We start from the raw sequence: 19961 nt of genomic DNA on the forward strand, positions 1-19961 counted from the left end.
AACTTAACTTGCAATTTTACACATGCAGCTAGGATGCTGATTCTAAGTGCAAAACTATGACATTTCAACAGTTACAAAGGCATGTGATACCAAACATAGGTCACTCATTTAATCTAAACATTTTCGATTTTAGTGTCTTTAAATCCAGTGCAACTTAAACTGCTGCAATCCACAGCTCAGCCAGTCTTGTTATAAACCTTGTCTTATGATCTTCATTTCCCAGATTTTGTAGGCACACAAAACTCCATTCTGCCAAATGTCTGCTGGTGTTCAGTAAATATTTTGCACATATTGCAATGTTTGAAAATAGGCATTTTGACTTGCCTTCAGGGAAACAGAGTGGTTTTAAAACGCCGGCTTTTGGATAGTGGTGAGTACTGGTACTGCACCCATTTTTGGGATTTAAGAAATGAATTCCCCACAATTCTAGGTTGCATTTGGCAATCAGCATTTCCATTCCCAATGGTTTCAGACTACTGTGCGGGTAGTCCAATGGTGGTTTTAAAGCGCTTTGAAGCTAACCGGCGCTACTGTTTTTCCTTTGGCAACCCATTTCCCTCATGGCAACCCGGCCTTTCATTCTCGCACTGGTGGGTGGCAAGTGAGGCAACCATTTTAGTGTGCGCACAAACTGCGCAGCTTTCCTGGATTTCGGCGCACATGTGGGTTTTCCGCCATCTTGAATTTTCTAAGCCCACAGCACCAAATGTTGTGGCATGATAGCTTAAACGTGGGTCAGGACACCCAACAAGCCCCCCCCACGTGACTGCCCCTTGAATTTGAGTCGATGGGGAGTCGCGTGCACAAGGGTTTTGACCCACGCACCGGTCTGTCCGCATAATCTTCTTCCTACTCTGTAGATGGCACAGTTCAGCATCTTCTTCTCCATCCGGTACTGATCGATGGTTCTCCTCGCCGGTCCTGATGGGAATATTGGGCGGTCCACTGGGCCCATTGAATCTTCGTTCCCGGTCTCCGGATCGCCCTCCTCGGCCCGTCTTCAGGTTTTCTTTCTCCTAGGACGACAAAGGAAGAGCGGCAATACCTACTCATAGACGTTTTTTTTTTTTTCCACCACTGTTGAGATAGTGGGGCAGCATATGCATTTTATCATAACGAAACATTACATTCTTATTTTAATAAAAACAGTATGACTAAGAGACAGTTTCATACAAATCACAGTATGTTAGAGACTAGATGTGGTATGTTTTATGATTGGAACTGAATTAGTCTGATACAGTACCCGCTAGGATTCCAGAGGATTCCTCCAGTTGTTGCAGAGTGTGCCTGGGATGGCAACATTTCAACTGGTTTATGTGGACCCACTTGTCTTCCCCCTCTGCAGAAGGACCTTTGGGGATGTGGATTTTGTAGGCCACAGGGGAGATTTTGTCGATGATCTCAAAGGGTCCTTTCCATGTAGGCAAAAATTTGCGCTGCTTGGCCTGGTTCCTTTGGAAGTTGTATAGATAGACCCGGTCTCCCACCTGATATTCCTTCCTGGAAGTTTTCAGGTCATAGTGGGTCTTCATGCTATCAGCTGATCTTTCTAGATTCCGCTGAGCATAAGCAAAAGCATGTTGGAGGTGTTTCCTTAAATTCTCTACATACTCATGAGTAGTGGAGGCATTTATCAGTGTCTGCTCTTGGGTCCTATAGAGCAAATGCTGAGGAAGCACCATCTTGCGCCCAGTCATCAACTCAAATGGTGACATTTTGGTTGCAGATGAAGGGGTAGATCTGATAGCCATTAGGACCAGAGGTAATCGGATATCCCAACTTGGCCCAGAATCTGCCACAAACTTCTTTAATATGCTCACAATGGTTCGGTTATATCTCTCTACTGCCCCAGAAGAAGCTGGCCGATAAGCAATATGCAACTTCCTTTTGACCCCCAGTATCTCCCACATCTTTGTCATTACTTCACTGGTGAAGTGGCTACCTCTGTCTGACTCAATCCTTTGAGGTAGACCAAAACGGGAAAAGATGTGGTTAATCATCAAGGCAGCTGCAGTTTCTGCCTTGCAATTTGGGGCTGGGAGACATTCCACCCACTTGGTAAACAAGCATGTCACAGTCAACATGTACTTATTCCCCCTAGCCGAGCGAATCACAGGGCCTACAAAGTCGATTTGTAAATCTGACCATGGCAGTGTCATTCCCCTCTTTTGGAGAGGCGCACGGTGCGTGAGGGATGATGGCTGAAATTGTGCACACACAAGACAACCCTTCAAATATTGGTTGAGGTCCTGGCCCATGTGTGGCCAGTATGCAACCTCTCTTAAGATTTCCAATGTTGTGTGAAACCCCCTATGACCGGCGGTGGCCGCATCATGGGCGTGACTTAACATCAGGCTTCGGAATGAGGTAGGAACCACCCACTGATCGTGGCCAGCTTTGGATTTCCTTACCAACAAACCGTCTTGGATCCGGAACATTTTTGGACATTTCATCAACACTCTTAGGTCCTCTTTCCCAATGTAATCGGTATCCGTCAGGGGAAAGTTCTCAGGGTCCTCAAGGTGCTGGTAAAATTTACCAATTATTGGATCATTCTTCTGAGCAGTAATCAAATCAGCATCAGGGGTCTCCTTACTCCATTGTGCAATTGAGAGGTCGTTGTGAGCATTTGTCTGGGACCTAGTGATAGCAGCGACCTGGATTTCCCCCAACAGGGACTCAATCTCAATTAGATCCCCTTGGATGGCCCCGGTTTTGGCCAGCTGATCAGCTAAGTCATTTCCAGTTTTGTCTGGTCCCTCTACTTTGGAATGACCCTTAATCTTCTTCCAATAGATGGTCATCTCATTCGATGTGACCAGATCATCAATGTTTTGGATCAACTTCCCATGTTTCAAGGGTTTGTTGTTAGCACATAACATGCCTCTGGTTTTCCAATTAACCAGGTGCTCCACGAACCCGTTCCGTACATAATCCGAATCTGTGATTATGACCAGTTCGTGGAGTTGATGCTGGACAGCAGTGAGGATGGCTTGATGCACAGCCATCAATTCTGCCACCTGACTACTTCGGGGACCAATTTTGTATCCGGCGGAGGGTTCTGGGGACTCATTCACCCATGCATTCCCTACGCCGGCCACCAGTTCTTTCTCCCCGTTGTTGTCAACATGGTAAGAGCATCCATCCACATAGACAGTGGGCATTCCCTCACACTTGTCTTCTTCAAAGACTTTGTGTGGGGAATTAAGGTATGCCTCCATGTTGTCCTTTATTTTTAGACTTTCGTCCTCGAGACAGTTTTCTCTGGCACAATCATGCAAGTCAGCCAGACCTTGCGCGAGGGGACTCTTCTTGTTTTGGCCATATCTGACCTCCACAGGAAAGCCTTGCATTGACAGAATCCAGGAAGTAATTCGGGAATTACTCACATTTCCGGCCCGGATTCTGTCACTTTGGAGATATTGCAGAGGCTGGTGTGGAGTCTCCACTATGATGTGTTCCCCCTGGATAAACGGGTGGTAATTCTTCAATGCCCACACCGTTGCCAGGAGTGCCTTCTCACAATCGTTGAATTTTTCCTCCACAGAGGATAAAGTTTTGCTCGCATAGGAGATTACTTTATTGACCTTGTCATGCTTTTGGTATAATACTGCCGTCAAGCACGTATCAGAGAACCCTGTCTCCAGGAAGAACTCCTTGTTTCTGACAGGGTAAGCTAGGCAAGGCGCTTGTGAGAGGCTTCTTTTGAGTTGTTTTACCGCCTCGGCTTGTTCTGGACCCCATTCCCACTTGACCCCCCCCTTCAGGAGATGAATCAGGGGTCTGGTGATCTCTGCGTAGCCCTCAATGAACTTTCTGCTGTAATTAGTCAGTCCAAGGAGGCTCCTTAGTTCCCGCAGAGTTGTGGGGTCTTTCAGTTTCTGAAGTGCTTCCACTTTCTTTTCCTGGGGACAGAGGCCCTGAGGAGTAATCTCATGCCCCAAGAAATTAACACGGGTTCTACACCACTGTGCTTTCTGAAAGGAAAGTTTTGCTCCGGCGGCCCTCAACTGTGTCAGAACATAACGGATCTCCGCTATATGTTCCTCCACAGATGAACTTTTGATGAGGACATCATCTACATAAGCCAGGTTACCCCTTGCACCCAAGTCGGGCATGGCCTTGTGTAGAAAAATGTTGAATTCATTGCCGGAGTTGAGGTATCCGAAGGGAGTCCGGGTCCAGGTGTACTGCTGGCCCCCAAAGGTAAAAGCCAGCTTGTATTGGTCCTCCCTACTGACAGGCACAGTCCAGTATCCATTGGTCAGGTCTATTGCAGTGAATACCTGTGACCCCTGGATCTGGGCCAGCCCTTGGTCAATGTAGGGCAGAGGCCATCGGGAAGTATGGACCCGTTTGTTGAGCTCCCTAAGGTCGGCGCAGAGTCTCCACTGGCCGTTTGGCTTCAATATTCCCAGCACCGGATTATTGAAGGTGCTGTGGACGGGACGGATTATTCCCCGGGACTCAAGGTTCTTAATTATTTCGGTAAGGGACTCCATTGATGCGAGAGGCAAACGATATTGCTTCACAAACACAGGAGTCATGCCAGGGTCCGTGGGGATTGTTGTTGTGTGGATGTCAGTGCGACCACAGTCATACGAGTCTACCGCAAAGAGATCTTGGAAATCCAAGAAAACTTGTTTCAACTTTTGCTTTTGTTCCAGAGTCACACAGGCATCAGCTAGGTTGACTCTCTCTTCCACCATCTGCCTGAAGCCTGGAAAGACTTCTGGTTTGGCTATTTCAGCGGCCTCCTCCAGCTGGGTGGAGAAGTCCCTGGTCAGAGTGCTGATTTGGACCGGAGGCTTCAGGTGGGAAAGGCAGCCCTCATGGACCTGGAAAATCACCTCATCCCTCCTGAAGTCACACGTCACATCTTCCTTACCATAAGGGCAGGAAGTGTACACCAGGAAGTTCCCCCCATGCCGGGTAAAAATCCTGTCTGGTGTTGTATTGTCCTCACTGTCACTGTCAAAACAGTCCTTGGGGATTGGTCCTAACAGCTCATTACCTAAATCTATGGAAAAATGTCGGTCATCAACCGCCATTCCAATAATGGTGCCTGCGGCTAGAGTAATACTCTTTAAGTCGCTGTTATCCACCTCTATTAGAATGGTGTCATGTTCTATGTTGACTAATGGAGTTGGGTTTACCCCCAACCCTTGCTGTTGGAGAGAAGCATTTAGATGTATGTAAGCATCAGGGTTTTGCAAATATTGTCCTCTTTTAACTTTCACTTCCAGGGAGAATTGTCGGGTCCTTTCTGGGATGGTGACTTCCTCTTTGATCTGAATTTCAACTGCATAAGGTAGCAATTGAGCTGACCTAAATGCTTTTTCTGGATCATCAAAGCCCATGGGATTATCCGCTAATCGGGACCAAGCTTTGAAGTTTATTAGGTCCAAACTAATGGCAAAGCGATTGAGAATGTCACTGCCTAAGTAAAAGGCGGCAGGGACGTCTCGCACGACCCAACAATTGTGGACTATGCTCTTGTTGCCAATGGAGATTTTGAGCATACACCTGCTTGGCGGGAGATGTTTGGAATTAGGTGCTTCCAGGTCCATTTCCCACTTGTCTATCAGTTTGAAGGTGGGAATGGCTGGATCTTTTGGGAGTTGGCGGAACATGGCTTCGCTGATGAAGCTCTTACCGTTGTTCACACACACTCGAGCGAGAACAGAGTCCTTCCCATCATTTAACTGGACAGGGATGAACAACTCCTCTCCAATTTGCTGAATATCAGCCAGGCTCTGAGCTGATTTCACATCTTTCTGGACTATAGGAGTGGGAGTTTCAGATTGTGGATTGGTATAGAATTTCAGAGTGTTTCCTTCCAGCGTGGAGTACCACTTTAGACTGGAAGGAAGGTTGATTTTCAGAAATAGAGAGGACCCTCCACCACCAGTCTCTTGTCCTACTGCTATTACTGTCACGTCTGGAATTTGGCTATTCTGGAAGTGAAATTCTACTTTGTCAGATTTTTGTTCAACCATGTGGCAGGTGCCGTTTAAACTAACATGGTTGACACTCTGTTTTAATTTTATTGGTCGGCTAGTCTGGGTCCAGAAGACCTTGTTTACACAATCTATTAGGGGTGACAACCTTCTCAGGAGGTCATTCCCTAGTAAACAAGGGGTGCCCTCCGGGGTCACAACTATGACCGGGTGTTTCAACTTATGTCGCCCAATTTTAATGTCCAAGTCTGCAGTCCCCTCAACGGGGATTTCCTTCCCGTCAAAGTTCTGTAGTTGTCCTGGAAGAGAGGTGAGAGGAATTTGGTAATTCTCTCCCCTTCCTGCATTCAGTTCGTCAAAGGCCCTTCTGGACAGAAGGGTAGCTTGAGATCCAGTGTCCACCAGTGCCGAGATTGTACCCTGCCCCTGTACTTGTACCGGGGCATAATATCTTCCCTCCTTCTCCTCAAGGGGGCACAGATAATGTACATTTTTGGACAACTGGTGGGCTAATTTTCTGGTTTTGGACATCGCGAGAGAAGAATTTTGGGCAGAATTCTGTGGAGAGCCTTGGGAATCTGAAAGAAAAAGTTGGCAACTGGAGATCAGAGCCATTGTGGGTTCCCCTGGCTCCGGTTCCGGGCCGCCCCCCCCTTTTTGGAGGCAGTCACTAGGATGGGTTTGAACCAGGGGATTTTCTTGCTGTTGGTTCTGGGATGAGATGGTGGGCGGCGGTAGCTCAGTCTCCACATCTCCCCAGTCTGGATTTGCATCCCTAGGGACCCATTTTTCTTTGGGAGGAGTTCCCCCCTCTCTGAAGGAGAAGATCCTTTTCCCAGGATCCTCTGAGGATCCCTCTCCCTCAAATTGGAAGACCTGTACCTCCTCCTCAAACTGAGTCTGTTTGGGTCTTTTGTTTCTCCTACCCCCCCTCTGCTCCTTAGGAGGCAGACTTTCAGGGGCAAGAGATTTTGTTTCCGGTTCCTGGGTTTCCAGGGGCTGTTTACAAGTGAGGAAGGAAGCTTCCTCCAAGGCTTTACACCCCCCTTCCCTTTGTGCCTCCTCCCTGGGAACCGGTGAGTTATCGGGGTGCTGCCCCCGTCATTGTTCTGGAGCACCAGGTCCAGAGTTGGGTGCGTTCTGCGCCGGCACGCCCATCTGAGGGTTCTGCTGAGCCCTCAGTATGTGACCCAGATCCCGCGCCATGTTTTGAACCTGGCGCTCTAACTGGGAAACCCGTTCAGGCTGATACGGGGCCCTGTTTTCTCCCCTGGGCTGATCCCGGGAAGGGTAGCTGTCCCTCCTCTGGTAATACCCCGGGTTGGGAAGATTTGGGTACCCCTCCACCCTTGGCCTCCCCTCTCCCGGATTCAGTGGTCTGGGCTCAGGGAATTGGGGAAAGAAGGATGGATGGTTTTGGGGCTGGAAGTCGGGTGGATATCTGGGGAAAAAGTTCTGCCCAGGGTTTGGTAAATTTCTGCCCTCCTGTGGGAAGTTTGGAGGGAAGTTCCCTGGGTTAGGTGCTTGTCTGGATCCCCCCCCTTGGGCTGGAGGAGTCCACACATAACCCAGGATGGGTCGATTTCCCTTGTAACGGGGACTTACATAATCAGGAGAGCGAGGGACCCCATTTGTGGGGCTGCCTCCTTGGCTCCCTGTCTGTGACCTACCCGAGGACCTCCTGGGCCTAGCATTATTAGGTGCAGGCAGGTTTTTAGGCCCCCCCATCTCCAAATCCAAAACGGGGGTGACCTTTACCTCTGCCACCTTGGCAGCAGCAGGGGTGCTGTTGGCTTTGGGGTTTTTCTGGGCATTACTTTTGCTATCTATCGGTTTCTGCACCTCATAGATCCGGGTAGCCTGTTCAATGACCCAGTCTAAAGATCTTTTCTCGTGAAAATCCCTCACGAGCTGGGTCATGATATATTTGGGCAAGGCATGGAAAAACGTATTTATAAATTCCCTGCTATCCGTGCGCACCCTTCTTGTGGTCTGTGCAAAAGCACGCTTTAACTCCTGCACAAATTCTTGTGGGGCCTGATCCTCCCCACATTGCAAATTGTAGGCTGCCTTGCGAGCCTCTTGAGGATTTCTGTGAACAGAAAAATGTTTCAGGATGGCCGCCTTATATGTGGACCATCTTAAATGATTTTGGTCCTCCAGCCCCGCAAAGAAACTGGAGTATTCCGGGGAGAATGTCCACTTTACATATTGAATACAGCTTTGGCTGTCCTTCAAACGGAAAGTCTCCATCATTTGTTCAAACAACTCTAAGTGCTCCCAAACAGAATACTTAGCGTTCTTATGGTAAGGCGTGATGACGCTCCTGATCGCCTTAATCTGCTTTAAGGGGTCCTTAAGCAAGGCCCTTTTTGCATTATTGGCCTTTTTGGTTCGGGTAACCCTTGTCCATTCTTCCTCGGACTCAGAGGCACTGCTCCCAGAGGTTCCCGTCTGTTCTTCCAGGTTTTCCCGGATTCTGCGAGCCTGGGAATGGCTGGCAGAATGTGGGGACCTGGTCTCCTGTGTCCTGCGCAGTTCAGAGGAGTCTTCAGATTCCTCCTTGCTGCCAGGATTTGATGGGTACCCCCTCCACTGACCTAACTGGGCAGAGGTTTTCAGGATGCCCTTAATGGGCCTACTCTCCTGGGGTTCCCCATTGAACTGTACTGTACTTGGGTGCCCATACCCGGATGCCCACCCCTCCATTCCTGAGTGGTACTGGCCTATGAGCCCCATACTCTTAGCTGGATAGTAATCTGCCATCCCTGTGGCCCTGTGCTCATGTGCGCCAGGGGACATGGGGGTGGTAGAGTCCAGGGACTGGGGGAGATGAAGGCCCCTGGTGTTAGGGCTCCTGCGGTTATGGTCAGGAGTCTCTCTTTCCCAGCGGACCTCATCTCTATCCGCCCCTGCTCCCTGTTGCCATGCAAGAGCCTGCATTTGTGCTTTCAGTTCCTCTGTTAAGGCCTTACTCGACTCTATCAGTTTCTCCTGCATCGCTACCTGTTGCTGGAGCCTCTCATTGTGCTGGCAGAGAGCCTCATTTTCCCTCTGTGCTTCCTGGTTGGTCCTGGAGAACTGGGCCAGTCTTTGCTGCAGGAGGGTTACCTCCTGAGCTGTGTCCCTATTGGCCTGCTCCTTTCTTGCTAGAGCATCCTCCACCCTCCTGGTGTGCTCTAGCAAGTTCTGGTGTTCTTTTTGGAGGTCACCCAGTCCCTGGTGGGCCAGGTGATTTTCTTCCATTTTTCTTTTTAAATGGCAGACTTCCTGGCCTAAGGTATCCCTTTCCTGACTAAGAGCCTGCATCTGTGCCGCCAGGTCGTCCCTTTGCCTTTGGAAGGCACCAGCATTCTGGCGCTCCTGATCAAACTCTGCCTGGGTATCCAGGTCTTTCAGAATTAGTTTGTTGCTCTCCGCCTTCACTCTATCTAGGTGGCCTTGCAGGGTGACTACCTGCTCAGCACATACCCTGTTGAAGTCCAGTTGTTGCTCCAGCTTTTTCTGGTTTTGCAGTAGGGAGTCCAAACCTTCTTGGTATTCCTTCTGCAAGGCCAGAAATCTGGTATCCTGTTCTGACTTTTCCTTTTGCAGCACATCCATATCCTCCTTTATTTTAGTGATGTACAGTCTGCTGTCATTTTCTGACTCCTGGCTCCTCTGCAGCCTCTGCTCAGAAGAGACCAGGTCAGATTGGACCTTCTCTAACACCATCTGTTGCCTATTTGCCAGATTTTGGCTTTCAGCACATCTATCCTGCATGTCTCCCATATATAGGTACAGGTATGCTGCTATCCTGGCAATCTTATTGTGTTCCTCTTTGGCTTTAGGAGCCATATATAGTTCACTCAGGGCCACATGTAAGGGACCCTGATCTCTATATATATCTGACCCTGTTTCAGTGACCTGTCGCGTGATGGCCTGCAACCAGGCATCCTGGCCCTGTTCGGTCCATTCACCTCTCACAAATAGCTTATGCAAGAGGTGCTCTCTGGCTATTTTCATGTCTACTAAGGTCGTCATTCTAGAGATTGGTCTCTGTCCTGACTTACAGAAGTTTGTATTTTATTTTTGCAGAACAGAACTTTTCTTGGAGTGTCCCTTTTGAGGAATGCTTCACAGCGTAATGCCGCGTGGTGATCCGACCGGATGTATGTATCCCGTCAGTTAGCACACTGTATTAAGCTGCACAAGTGGTAAATCTAACCCAACATCTCGGCTCGAGCCCCCAATTTGTAAGAGGATTCAATTCAACACTACAGCTAAGTCACCGCCTAGTCTATAATACTGAATGAAAACCCTTATTGATATATCTTTATGTCCAGTTCATGCGTTCTGGATGACTACCCCTATATAACACCCCTCTCTTGGAATCCCCCTGACCCCACTGAGCCAAGAAGTAGTTCTGTTTTGCAAGTTAAAAGGTTTATTTGATAATTTAAACAATATATATTATATCACGCTTTATAATAAATCAATAATTGAATAGCACACTTAATCTGATATGATAAAGATTAACAACGGAGAATCTGGCACTAACACGCTTCTCTATAATCAATAAGGAGTTGACATGAAATGGATAAGATAGCACACTGGTAAATAGGAACAAAAGAAGAATAATGTGATAGAGAATGCTTTATAGAGTTCAAATGGATGGAATGTTGAATGAATGAAATGCAGTATAGAAAATACTCAATATGATTTCAACAATACAATGTAATCACTTTTCTCTGGCAATCCCCTCCCCCCCTTGATGCAATGCAAGGAAATGGAAGGAAGCACACAGTTCTCAGAAATGCAATCAACTGTAATTCAGTTCACCCCAGCAAGCTTAGACTACAGAAGTTTGAAAACACAGGCCCAAATTGCTTTGATATGTGCTGGCAATGAATTAGAAAATATGCTAAAATACTTTTAATTCCCTTTCAGAGGTTCAGGGTGAGTGGTATCTAGTTAATATTAGTCCAGGCTCACACTAGCAATGATGCAGGGATAGTTAGCAGGTTAAACGAATTTCTGGCAAATGGAAGGCAAGCAGCAGCAGTTTTTACATGTGAAGAAATTTGCAAATCGCGGTAAAATTCGCGGATGCGCCGAGCGCTATTACAGAGGAACCACAAGGACTATCTCTATCGTTTTGCGGTCCTAGGAAAGCCTAGGATCTCAGCTCCAAAATGAAAGTTACTGCAAGTCTCTAGCACAAACGGTTGCGGAGATATGAACGATTGAATAAAGGTCGTTTTTCAGATTTGAAATTTTAAACGCACACTTTTTCAGCTTTAAAAATGATGGCAGGATAACACAATTGCTAAGCTGCAGTTCTACTTAGGTTAAAATGGATTGAATTATATTATTTTAACTAAGAGATGGGTTCTACACAGTTTTCTAGGTACTCACACTATATTCTTGAGTGAAATGGGCCTCGCCATGGATCTGGTCAGGGTTTTGGACTGGGCTCGGGTCTCTCTCTGGGCACAGCACTGCTTTCTCTCTGGGTACAGCACTGCTTTCTCCCTCTGGTCTGGTCTCTAGTTCTGGATAGATTGAAGTCTCTAGTTTGGCTCTCTGGAGGTTTGATGGAGGTAAAGTCTGGATCTCTGGATGTTGTATGGTCCGGCAGAGCGCGTTGCAGCAAATGGAATTGAAGGTCCCTATCTGTCCTGTCTGTCTGCTTTTATGTGTTTAGGATGTGGGTGTGTTCTAGCATCACTGACCCTACCTCTCTCTCAGCTTCTAATTGGTCAAACTTCCATTTATCATTTGATTGGGGAATGAACTGTGAGTCAGAGTGATGTCATTTTATGGCTTGCCAAGAGGGCACTCCCTTGTCAGATTGCACACATTCTATATTTGATAATAAAAGACATATTTCACAGTTACACAGTTGCTTGAAATTACATATACATGGTGTGGCTGAATTTAGCCATGTCTCTGTCCAAATCTGCTGTTTCTAAGAGCTTGCATTCAGAAATGGCAGATAATTGACTTTTTAACTGATTTTTCACTTTCTGACATTGACCCAACTTTACATACATGTGTGCAGGGAGTAGGGACATTAACTGATGAAGTTTCAGATTTTTAACATGCATACATTTAGAGTAATATCCACTTTTCCGCTGACACCCCCCTGTACATACCACCGGTTCTAAAAACCTCTTAAACTGTGGGCAGAAAAATCACAAGAATTATGGTATCATTTATAAAATTTTCACATGTCCGCACCATGAGTTATTAATCTTTTTCTAAACAATATTCTGGCTACAAAGGGGTGTGGTTTTCTCTCAGCACAAGGTAGAAATACTGGTTAATCCAGTTCTGCCAAGCCAGCTTGCTCTCACAGGCAGTGCCCCTCCCAGCTCCTGCCAAGAGGAAGCTACATTTTACGACTGCGTAATAAAACCTTTGCCTGAGTGAAGAGGGCTTTGTTCACTCTCCTGCAGAGCACAGGTAATTCAATTATCAGATAGATGGCATATCCTTAGTGTGGGCAGCAAAAGGAAGGTTGGCCTGGGAACACAGTGGTGACTCAAGTTTCACTCCTGATGGGGGTAGCTGCCAAGCAAAATCAAGTTCCTTAAGCCAGACCTTCAGCTAACTGGCAGGTTTTTTTTGTTGCTTTTTAACTTAACTTGCAATTTTACACATGCAGCTAGGATGCTGAGTCTAAGTGCAAAACTATGACATTTCAACAGTTACAAAGGCATGTGATACCAAACATAGGTCACTCATTTAATCTAAACATTTTCGATTTTAGTGTCTTTAAATCCAGTGCAACTTAAACTGCTGCAATCCACAGCTCAGCCAGTCTTGTTATAAACCTTGTCTTATGATCTTCATTCCCAGATTTTGTAGGCACACAAAACTCCATTCTGCCAAATGTCTGCTGGTGTTCAGTAAATATTTTGCACATATTGCAATGTTTGAAAATAGGCATTTTGACTTGCCTTCAGGGAAACAGAGTGGTTTTAAAACGCCGGCTTTTGGATAGTGGTGAGTACTGGTACTGCACCCATTTTTGGGATTTAAGAAATGAATTCCCCACAATTCTAGGTTGCATTTGGCAATCAGCATTTCCATTCCCAATGGTTTCAGACTACTGTGCGGGTAGTCCAATGGTGGTTTTAAAGCGCTTTGCAGCTAACCGGCGCTACTGTTTTTCCTTTGGCAACCCATTTCCCTCATGGCAACCCGGCCTTTCATTCTCGCACTGGTGGGTGGCAAGTGAGGCAACCATTTTAGTGTGCGCACAAACTGCGCAGCTTTCCTGGATTTCGGCGCACATGTGGGTTTTCCGCCATCTTGAATTTTCTAAGCCCACAGCACCAAATGTTGTGGCATGATAGCTTAAACGTGGGTCAGGACACCCAACAGTCTACACCAAGGTGTTTCGGCCGTTTAGGTTGAACAGTGGAAATAATTATCCACAGCACCTATTCCACCCCGTGCAGCACTTCGTCCTGATGAAGGCCGTACATATGCTGGGACATAATTGGTCCACCTATGCAACATTACATCTCGCAAGGCAAAATTCCACTGGACAGAACACAAGTCAAGTATTAGGTTGAAGAACTTGAAGTCTCCATTATCATGATACTTTTTAGAGTTTAAACATAGAATTGCACAATTAAAATACATCATTTTGGAACGGGTTGGAAATGCCCAAAAGAGGGGGGTGTTCTAAATAAGAGACTATCGCAGATGGAGATCAGGTGGATTCAGACACTGGAATCATTGCCCCCAAGTGGCAAGAATCAAGAAGAAGACTTATCATGTTATCTATGAACTTTACATTGTGAACATACCAGAGGTTTGGAAGACAGTAGCAGGAAGATGCCAATTGAATTGTTGTATCTTGGATGTGACGAAATAGAATATAAACTCAGGGTCTAGAGTTAGACTGTGACTGGAGCTCTGGACCAGCAGTGAATATCATAAATGAAGGCAGACTTCTCCACTATAGAGAAGCATTTCTTTCAAGGAGACGAACGTTTTCACTTTGTGCTGCTGCTTTGGAATTAGCGCTGGGAGTTTTCTTAAACTCCCGCATTTCGAACACTCGCTCCCAGGAGGGAGCGGAGCATTGTGCAACTTACGTGACTGCTCACGTGACATTCCCTGCCCACAAAATCGGGCCAGTCCTGCAGCGCGGCGCAGACTTCTCCACTATAGAGAAGCATTTCTTTCAAGGAGACGAACGTTTTCACTTTGTGCTGCTGCTTTGGAATTAGCGCTGGGAGTTTTCTTAAACTCACGCATTTGGAACACTCGCTCCCAGGAGGGGGCGGAGCATTGTGCAACTCACGTGACTGCTCACGTGACATTCCCTGCACACAAAATTGGGCCAGTCCAGCAGCGCGGTGCAGACTTCTCCACTATAGAGAAGCATTTCTTTCAAGGAGACAAACGTTTTCACTTTGTGCTGCTGCTTTGGAATTAGCGCTGGGAGTTTTCTTAAACTCGCGCATTTCGAACACTCGCTCCCAGGAGGGGGCAGAGCATTGTGCAACTCACGTGACTGCTCACTTGACATTCCCTGCACACAAAATCGGGCCAGTCCAGCAGCGCGGCGCAGACTTCTCCACTATAGAGAAGCATTTCTTTCAAGGAGACAAACTTTTCACTTTGTGCTGCTGCTTTGGAATTAGCGCTGGGAGTTTTCTTAAACTCGCACATTTCGAACACTCGCTCCCAGGAGGGGGCGGAGCATTGTGCAACTCACGTGACTGCTCACATGACATTCCCTGCCCAAAAAATCGGGCCAGTCTACCCTTGCAGCGTTAAGCCCGGGGGGAGTAAAGCTCACTGGCTGTTGTGCGGCTGTTGGGGGCTGAAGCAGTTGCGGAGTCAAGAGCGAGTCAGTCAGTCTGCGTCAGTCCGTGGTGGGATGAGGTGACGACAAAAAAAATGACTGCCACCTCTGCAAGTGCGGGCCATGACGGGCCCGCAACTCGGCGCAAGACGCTACAACAGCGCAGGATGCAAAATCCCTGGACGGCCTTGAAAGCCGACGCTCCTTCCAACACATCGAAGGTAAGTGCAACAATGAATAAACTGAATAAATTGTTAACATGCGAAGTCCCCCACTCGACTTTCCCTGAGTCAGAGCCCGAGCCCGAACATGAATCAGATTCAGAGCTCATGTGTAGGCTTTGCTCTGATATCGCCGACACGGGCTCGCGCCCCTCCATTCCAGATTCTTTAGTCAATTCAGTTAAACATGCTGTTACACGCGCTGAACTGCCTGTTGAAAAGCCTGTCGAATTGGCTGTCACCATCGCTTACCTTCAGTCTCCTGGCCCACAGCCAAATAGCACCGAGGTATTGTCAGATGTACCTTTAGGACTTATGCCTGTTCCTGTCCCTATGCTCATACCCATGATTATGCCTATGCATGCGTTAAACACTGTATTAGACCCAAGTACTCAAGCATTGCCAATAGAGGTAAACATGATGCAAATTTCACAGTCAGAGCCAAAACAAACTACAGCGAACTGTCCCATTTCTCCTGATACAGGGACATTGCCAACGTCGGTTGTGGAGGATGAAGGCAGCATCTCTGCTCCATTTTTGGCCTCTGCCGACGCTTTCTTTTCACCTTTTGAATTTACAGACGTGGAACTAATGGAAGCATCACAAATTGAAGACATGACTGAGTTACAACAAGAACCTTTGATCTCTGAAACTTTGTTTGACAATACTAAAGCAATAACCTGTGGAGACTGCACAGATCACACAGGTTCCAATTAGTCGATGTTAACAACAAAAGTAACAACAAGTGCCCTCCATCTTGCTGAAGGTTTAATAACTGAAATAAATACAAGACTCATGGAGGACAGAACATCATCCCTTGGTATTGATCTAGTAATGCCTTCAACAAATCAACAACAGTTACCTGAAAAAGCAAAGATGATAAAAGAAAAATCGATGGGAGGCTACAGGAGCCATGAGGTGCCCGGAAAGTCTGTTGGACGCTATCCAGCAACTCTGAGTCCGACGGTCACCCAGAGCCTGAAAAATAATAAGAGCAGTAATCTTTCATCAAATAAAATATCTGGTAAGTCAATAAGATCGCCTGCACTTGATTTACTGAGCGATGAGATCAGAGGACATGTTCGATCATCAGATTGGCATTTAACATCAAGTATGCCCCAAATAACGAAGTTTCCGAATAAGACTCCTAGGAAAGGCTGTACTCAAACTTCACTAAAGCTTGCGGCGAGTGAAATAGGAAACAATGGGTTGAAGAATACCACGAGAAATAGTGATGTTCATTCAGAGTCCGCCAATTCCACGCAGTTAAGTGGGTACGATCAAAGCGAGCCGCGAGGGAAACCAAGTCTTTCGTCGGCTGCGGCGGTCCAAAAATATAATAATGTTTTAGCAGCATCGTCGACCGCTCTGCTTCCCTTCCTAAAAATGTCTGAAGCCTTGCATGACACCCTAAAAGATCAATCTTCTCTAATCATCAGTTTGAAAGAAAAAATGGATAGCTTTGAATTAACGACCACCTTCCTTCAAAATCAGCTGCTACGTGAAGCAGACCACACCACACGATGGCAAGAGAGGCTAAGTGATCTTGCAGCTCGACATCACTGCCAGAATGACACACTGACCGAAGGTTTGTTGGAAGCAGTGGATGCGTCACTCTAACTCAGGAAATTCTTGTAAAGAAAAAACATATCTCGAATACATCATGAAATCTACAACCTCAAAGGAATTGCCTTTATCTCAACAACATCCACATGTGACTGAGACCCAGCAATCATATGCCAATGCGCACTGTCCTAATAATCTGGAAAAGAGGAAAACAGCACAATCTTTAAATCCTAGTGGTACATCTATGGTGGAGACCGACCAACCTGACGAAATTCACATAAATGAAGTGGTTACTTCCACCCTGCCTGACAGCAACATTATAAATGAGAAGGCAAGGCCAACCGAAGCATCTGTCGTGAAGAACAAAGCAAGTCAACTAAATCCCGGACCAAGTGTAAACTCGACAATGCCAAAACCATTGGTTTCCTTTGGAATATTTGAAGGTGCAGCAAAATCCATTGAACTAAGCCCGAAGCCCTATCCTAAAACAACAAAAACAAAAAATGTTGCAAACCAGCAAAAGGCCTTGCTAAGTAAAAAATTGGCAGAGACCAAGAGATCGAAAGCTGCATCTTCAAAAAGGAAATATATAAGAAATATACCTCTGCCACCTGATGCAGGGCTGAGCAATGAAATTAGGAAGGAAAGGGATGGTTCCCTTAATCCCATTGGACACACTGTCAACTTGCCCTCCTCAAACGCGGTCCGCTGCCTCCACAAAGTAAACGACGTCGCTCAGAATCTGAAGAAATAGATAAAAGAAGCCGATCCCAAGGGTCAATAACTAACTTATGTGACCTCTCTACTTATGCAGACGAATCTGAGGAACTTTTGTCAGTTTCGCACCATGAACGCAGTGACTTCAATGGTGAAAAGCAACAACGAAACAGCTTAGACGCTCGCAGAGACATAAAGGAGCTTGAATCTAGGAACCCATTGAAGTACAACTGTGGATCAAGCATTATGAACAACATTGCAGCGGTTTCAAAATTGAATCCCAAACAGACTTCTATTCAGCGAAAGAGTAAAACTCATTATTCAACTCGAGTTCACTCTGCATCGAACGACAATGATTTATCTTCAACCTGGAAATTAAGATTTCAAAATCTTCATGTAGAAGACGATGAGCTGAATCTGAACCGACACAATGTGATGAAACTCTTTAATTGTGTGCCGTCATTGCGCACAATTGTGTCCGAGGACATAAAAATTGTCGAATATGCTACTGAGAAGTGCTGTGATCAAGTGCTTCTTCACATTAGATCTGTGTCAGTACGTAACACCATTTTGCAAGCCACAAACGAGCTACTAATCTTTGGATTCGATATCACGCTTGAACCAAGAATTGATGATGAACATCTAAAAAGCCAAAGGACAAGTCGAGGCCTTCAAGAATCCCAAGCAAACAGACGTCCAATAGTGAGAAGTGCAATGAAGTTCTGCAACAAGCAAAAGAAATGACAACTTTCACAATAATCCTAAAGAGTCTCAATTGAGGAAACATGATGCTGGCTATTAGCAACAACTGGAACTAAGCGTCACGCAGTGCATCTTTCTATCCTGGAACACCAGAGGTTTTGCTCACTTGTTCGATGTTCCTTGGAGAAGGAATGAGTCTCCTTTTGTAATTTGTCTCCAGGAAACATGGCTAAGCGAGCCTCCGTCACGAGGCGGGTATGTCACATCAGGGAGTACAATGTCACATCAGGGATTATTATTGTCTTGTTGCATCTCTTTGTCACCCCCATGTTCACCTTCCCTTCCCCGTGGAAGCAGAGTTCATGCTGTATTTCCTTTTGTATTTTTATTGGCTTTTCCAGTGCGGTAATCCATGTTAGTTTAGTAACGTGTTGCGACCAGATAGCGGCACAAACTTCCTTCACCCACTGGAAGTTTTCCTCAGGTAGTCCTCTGAGCGCTTCTACCTTGCACTCAATAGTTTCATCATGCCATTTATTCTCTGCATACCTCGTCCCCTTTATGACAAAAAATGGCTCCTTGATGCAAACTGCTCCTTGCCGCCTGCTAGTGCATGTTCTCTCAATTTCCAGCATTTCAATTGTGACGGTGTGCCTGGAAGGTGCATGTTATCCTTGATAGATCCTACACAGAACAAGATGAATCAAACATTGGGCCTATGACAAGGGCACTTCTTGTGGTATTAACATTTTGGCCATTCCTGATGCATGCGGTATGAGTGAACAGACATAGCAGCTTTCGTTCGTTGCCTGCTTTGCCGTGGCACTCATGTCCGAATACCATTTGTTAGATTGATCGGGGTGGCGGGGGTCTTCTATTTCATCTAAATCTAGATCATGATAAATGTCGTATCTTTTCCCTCCCACCCCCTATTTTCTCTCCTCTTTCCCTCCTTCTTGTAACTTCTTACTTTTCGATAATGAATTGAGAACACCCCAGCCCAGGCAGTATCATTACTGTTAGATATGACATGTTTATACTCATTAGTAGCAGCAGTGTAATATGAGGTAGGTTCTATGGTTGTCTGCACATGCATATTTGTGTTGGCCAAGTCACTCGGCCAATAATAGTCACCATCATATTCATTTGTTTCATTATTATTACTCATGCCAGGGTGTAACAGGGAGATAATTGTTGGGTCGGCAGTGAAGTGCTCTAAAGGGTGTGTTGCATTTGTATCACTATCATCAGTGACATATGTTTCTCCCCATATTGTCTTTACTCGAGTCCATATTATGCTTGACCCCTCTCGTATCAGTTGGGCCCCGCTCCCACCTTTGTGCATATCATTAACCAGAGATAAGAGAGTGTAATACCAGGCCATGAAGAACAGCATCACAGAAAGCAAAACAGCAGCACATTTTAAAACACATTCGACATTGCTGTACTTATTGGCTCTACTGACATCCCTATTGCTAGCTAACATTAAATCAGTCTCTGTGAGTGCACTCCTTTCGGCCATTGTGTCATCTGGAGGGGCGATATAAATTTGTTAAGCGACCAGAATATGCTTATCATATATACATATTTACACATTGCATTTTATTCGCTATTTTCATTTACCTTAACTATACGTTTTATAAACATTTTTCTTTTATCAGCTTCATATATATATATATATATATTCTTTTTACTTTTCATCATCATTTTTGTTTTTTTTTATATAGCGGGAGGAAGGATCAGCAAGGAAAAGAGAGTGGAAGAAATAGAGAAGTAGCGGAAGGCAAATCATCTTTTCTGCTCCATTATAAGTTCTTCTCAAGTATTCAGGTTGTGATTAGTTCCCAATCTCAATTGCAGTGCTACTTGCACATGCCTGCTCACATTGAGGGAGTGCTGTATTGCACGCCCTTCTCACATCTGAGAGGTGCACCCAATACTTCAGTCCCTTAACCTTCACTGCAGTGGGTGTACTGTAAAACACCT

This window comes from Ambystoma mexicanum, chromosome 8 (assembly GCF_040938575.1).
Source record: "Ambystoma mexicanum isolate Mex_15411 chromosome 8, UKY_AmexF1_1, whole genome shotgun sequence".
In the NCBI taxonomy this organism is placed as follows: domain Eukaryota; kingdom Metazoa; phylum Chordata; class Amphibia; order Caudata; family Ambystomatidae; genus Ambystoma; species Ambystoma mexicanum.